Raw genomic sequence first — 5,471 nt, 5'->3', positions numbered from 1 at the left:
GGTTGCATCGACGGGGGTTGACATCCAAAGGTGACGGTAGGAGTCGTAGTCCACGTGGCAGGGCTCTCAGGGCCTTTGGGGCGCGACGGCGGGAGGATACCCGGCGGGAGGCTTTGGCGGTTGGCAGGCGCTCCCCGGTTCGGGACGGGAAGGTAATGGGGGAACAGTACGCCTTGCCCAGGACTTCTTCTCCTCTTTCCAGGTCCCGGAGTCGCTCCTCATCTGAGTTTTCCAGGCACCGGGTGGGCTCCCTGGTTGGCGGGACATCGGCGGATGGCGTTCATCCTGGACGGGCAGTGACGGACTGTGCAGCCCCGGGTATCCTCGGCTCCAGGGGCTTGGCCGGTGAGTCTACGGAATCGCTACAGTCCAGTGCACTAGTACAAACACTGCAGTCACTACTCCACTCACTGGGAGCGGGGGGTGGCACACAAGGTAGCGTAGGGCAGGTGTGGACGCAAGGGGGAGGTGAGGCGGGGTCCGGTCTAGGGACCCCGGCGGCAGTTGCGGGCGGGGAAGCTGTGTCGGCTTCCAGCGCGGGTGAGGCGGGAAGCGAACGGGCGGAGTTGACGGGTGGGGTGACGGAAGCGGCGAGGCAGCATGCGTATGTGTCCTTCGCGGGCCCGCTGGGGGTGCACCTCAAGCAGGAGGTGAAAGATAAAATCTGGAAAGGGGAATTTTGCGAGATCTTCTCTCTTCTTCCCTTGGAGGACTTTCTTGACCTCAAGGAGGAGGACAAGAAGGACGAAAAGAAGGAGGAGGAGGAGAAACGGCGGAGGTATCGCAAGATACCGAAGTCTTTTGGTAACTGGCTAAGGGCATTCTGTATCCTGGCCAGCGTAATCGGGGAAAAATCGCCGGGCTCCTGCTCGTCCCTGTTTTGCTACTTGGACGGCATATGGGAGGCATACCGCACCTATGGCGGATTGGCATGGTGGCGGTATGATGAGCAGTTCCGGCAGCGGCTGGCGGCGAATCCGGGCATGCGGTGGGACCAGATGGACCTGCCTCTCTGGATGAAGCTCATGATGGCGCAGAAGGCGCAGCCCTTTCAGCACGCGGCTGGCGCTAAGGGTCAGTCCTCCTCGTCGGCCGCCTCGCAGAAGGGCTTATGCTGGCTCTTTAATGAGGGCCAGTGCAAGTGGGGCGCAGCCTGCCGCTTCAAGCACGAGTGCTCGGGCTGCGGTGGGGCTCATGGGCTCCAACGATGTTTCAAGAAAGGAAAGTCCGGGGGGACGGGAGCCTCTGCCGCGGTTGGCGGCGGAGGGTCTCCCACTACCTCGGGGGCTAACCCCGGTGAAACTAGACGCGATGGAGCCCTGGCTAAACCGCTACGGTAACAGGGCAGACGCGGAGCTGCTTCGGGCGGGGTTTGGGCAAGGGTTTGTTATTCCTTTTCGGGAGAGGGGTGGCACTGCGTGCCCTCATAATCTCAAGTCGGTGGTGGAGTTTCCAGAGGTGGTTCGGGAGAAGCTGGACAAGGAGGTACGGTTGGGTAGGATGGCGGGGCCTTTCTCGGCCCCGCCGCTGGAGGGCCTTCGGGTCTCTCCCCTCGGAGTGGTCCCCAAGAAAGAAACAGGGAAGTTTCAGCTCATTCACCATCTTTCCTATCCTAAAGGGGAGTCGGTGAACGACGACATTGACAGGGACCTATGCTCGGTCTCTTATGCATCATTTGACCAGGCGGTCGAGCTGGTGAAGAGAGCCGGGCGTGGTGCGTTGATGGCCAAGGTGGATATCGAGGCTGCTTTTAGATTGCTCCCGGTACACCCGGCGTGTCACCACCTGTTAGGGTGCTTCTTTGAGGGGGGCTACTTTGTGGATTTGTGCCTTCCCATGGGGTGTTCCATTTCGTGCTCTTACTTTGAGAAGTTTAGCTCATTTCTCGAGTGGGTGGTGCGGATGGAAGCGGGAGATAAAGCGGTGGTGCACTATCTGGATGATTTCCTGTGTGTGGGGCCGGCCGGCTCTCCCGCGTGCCGGCACTTGTTAGGTACTACTCAATGGGTGGCGGGCTGCTTTGGGGTGCCGCTGGCGGCGGATAAAACTGAGGGCCCGACTGAGTGCCTTAGTTTCCTGGCCCTGCGCCGACTGCAGTCGCTGGTCGGTATGCTCAATTTCGCCTGTAGGGTGATACCCATGGGTAGGGTGTTTAGCCGCAGCTTATCGGCGGCTACGGCGGGGATTCGTTCCCCTCACCATTTCATACGGGTATCTTCGTCTATGCGGGCAGACTTGGGGGTGTGGGATACCTTCCTCAGGGACTTTAACGGGACGGTGTTCTTTCGGCAAGGGGGCGTGTCGACAGCCGAGCTGGAGCTGTATACCGACGCGTCGGGTAGCGTGGGTTTTGGGGCCTACTTCAGCGGGAGCTGGTGTGCAGAAAAGTGGCCGGAGGCATGGGGGCGGAGCCCCCTCATGCGTAACCTGGCGTTTCTAGAGCTGTTCCCACTGGTGGTGGCGTTGGCTCTGTGGGGGGACCGGCTGAGGGACAGGAAGGTAGTTTTCTTCTCGGACAACATGTCCGTGGTGCACGCGGTTAATAATCAGTCTGCGGCATCGAGGCCGGTGGTGACTCTGCTGCGTCGCTTTGTTTTGTTGTGCATGTCCCTGAATGTGGTCTTTCGCGCGCGCCATGTGCCAGGGTACTTGAACGAGGTGGCTGACGCTCTGTCTCGTTTTCAGTGGTCCCGGTTTCGAATGATGGCCCCGGAGGCCCAGGACAGGGGTCAGCCGTGCCCGATCGAGATGTGGCAGCTAGGAGCGTCCTGCTTGGCGGACTCGTGAAGGCTTCGCTGGCACCGGCCACATGGGCCGCATACAGTAAGGTCTGGAGTTCATGGGAACGTTCCTGGGGCGGGCTGGGCCAAGGGGTATGAGGGGAGCCGCCTCTGGATGCCTTCTTGTGGTTTACCTTTCAATTACTGGCGGGTGCGCCTCCCCGGCGGTGATTGACAGGAACATGGCTGCAATGGCGTTCTGGTTCAAGCTCCATGGGGGAGCGGACCTTACCAAGGCGTTTATTGTCCGGCAAGCACTCAAAGGGTATCGGAGGGCTCGGAGGGCCCCCGACGCTAGGCGCCCGGTGTCGGTGCATGTGCTGGAAGGGCTTGTTCAGGTGCTGCCCACCATTTGTTTCAACGCATTTGAGGTGTCGCTATTCCGTGTGGCATTTCTTTTGGCTTTCTTTGGGGCGTTCCGCGTCGGGGAGTTGGTGAGCAACACCCGGGCGGCCACGGGGGGCCTACAGGTGTCCGGGGTACGTATACTGGATGGGAAGCTGGTGGTACACTTGGCTAGGTCCAAGACGGATGTGGAAGGTAAGGGCCTGGACGTTACGCTGGGGGCTCTGCCGGGCTCGGCACTGTGCCCAGTAGCTGCGGTGTCGGAGTATTTGGATCAGAGGCCCGCGGTTGGCGGGTCCCTGTTGGTCCACGCGGATGGCTCGTCGCTCTCTCGCTTCCAATTTCAGAAAGTCTTCAGTCTGGGTCTGGGTCGGATGGGACTGGATGCCGGCACATACGGTACCCACTCCTTTCGTATTGGGGCGGCCACGGAGGCCACACGTCTAGGTCTGGGGGATGAGGTAGTCAAGCGGATTGGGAGATGGGAATCTGTTAGGTTCCGCTCATATGTACGCTTGGGTTTTTTGGAACACTAAGGGGCATTGGGGCGGCCTTGGGGGTACGGGTGGTTTTTTATCCTGTGTTTTCTTTCTTCCCCAGGCCGGGTCGCTTGGATCGTGGGTCATTCCTTCGTTTTCTGGGCTGGACGGAGGGCTGCAGCTCGAGCACAAGGCCAGCAGCTGGGCTTTCCGGAGGGCCAGCTCGTAGTGCGCTGGTGGGGGTATCGGGGCTTTTGCTGGGGGGACGTCTGCAGGGCAATATTTGGTATGGTCGCAGGCGGGGCGCGGCCGGATATGCTAGTCTTACATGCAGGCGGTAATGACCTGGGCCTCACCCCGCAGCGGAGGCTGGTTAAATGGATGAAGCAGGATCTTAACCGGTTGGTTGATCTGCTTCCCGGGGTGATGCTGGTATGGTCTGAGATTGTTCCGAGGCGGCGGTGGCGGTACGCACGGGACCCGGTAGCCATTGACAGATGCAGGGGTAAGGTGAACAGCCTGATGGCGAGTTTTGTCAGAAAACTGGGGGGAGTGGTGGTAAGGCACCAGGAGCTGGAGGAGGGGTTGGATGGGTATTACCGCTCGGACGGTGTACACCTTTCGGCAGTGGGTTACGACCTGCTGAACTTGGGTCTGCAGGAAGGGATGCAGAGGGCGTTCCTTCTTCGGGGTGGCGGAGCTCAGACAGCTTAAGGGGTCAAGGTCTGAGCTTGTGGCGGGATAGGGAGCTGAGAGAGAGGACATAGGCTCCCTATGAGGAACGTGAGGAACATGGAGAAATTGGAATTATGGTCAATGGTGGTTTCGAGTCCTGGAGGTGGCTCAGAACCTGGTGGGGCAGGGGTATCCGGGTATACCCCTGCCATGGTTACTTATGGTTGGCACTTGTTCGGTTCAAGTTGGCGAGGTTGGAAAATGTCGTTATATATTTGTATTTGTTATGTTGGGGGTCATTGCCCTCTATTAAAAAGAAGGATACGGATGAGAGGGGCGGAAGGTGGGGGCAATGACCCATGTTTATATGTTAATTTATTTAAAGCAATATTATCGTTATATATTATATAAATTATTTAATGAAGCTGTGGACAAATTTTCCCATATACCAGGTGTCAGTGTGTTATTGGGTTAGGTATGTGGGGGGGTTTTTGTCCAAGGTTCCGCCAGCCCATATGGCGACTATACACCGGTCATGTAGCCCCATGTAGCCAAAAGCACAGCTTAAGCGGAACAGGGCCTTGACAGGGGTTAGGAGGCGGGAGGGTGGGGGGTCCCTCGGTAGTTTGCTTGCGGGGCGGAGGGTAGTGCCTGCGGGTTCGGTGGATGTTAGGAGGGCGGTAGAGGGTAAGGGGAAAGGAAAGGCTCCGAGGTCCGGTCGGTCGGGGATAGCTGTTTTAGGGAGCGGGGTGTCACCGTCCGCGTCCGTAGAGGGCCCCGGGGGAGGTGTCCCTGGTCTGGGTTCTGTAGGAGCAGGGGTAGGTCGGGATGCAGCGGGGTTGGGGCGCGGGGCAGGAAGCGGGGGGGGCGGATCTAGTTCGGAGTCTGGTAGTGCTAGCCCCTCGCCGGTTAGGGCCCCCAGGACACGCAGACGGAGGCCCCGGCGCAGGCACCCTACGTCAGGGAGTTCGGCAGGGTCCGGGTCCCCCAGGTTGCATCGACGGGGGTTGACATCCAAAGGTGACGGTAGGAGTCGTAGTCCACGTGGCAGGGCTCTCAGGGCCTTTGGGGCGCGACGGCGGGAGGATACCCGGCGGGAGGCTTTGGCGGTTGGCAGGCGCTCCCCGGTTCGGGACGGGAAGGTAAAGGGGGAACAGTACGCCTTGCCCAGGACTTCTTCTCCTCTTTCCAG

Source organism: Pelobates fuscus, chromosome 4 (genome assembly GCF_036172605.1).
Source record: "Pelobates fuscus isolate aPelFus1 chromosome 4, aPelFus1.pri, whole genome shotgun sequence".
Taxonomy (NCBI): Eukaryota; Metazoa; Chordata; class Amphibia; order Anura; family Pelobatidae; genus Pelobates; species Pelobates fuscus.
The sequence above is the reverse complement of the archived record's forward strand: the minus strand, read 5'-3'. Positions refer to the sequence as shown.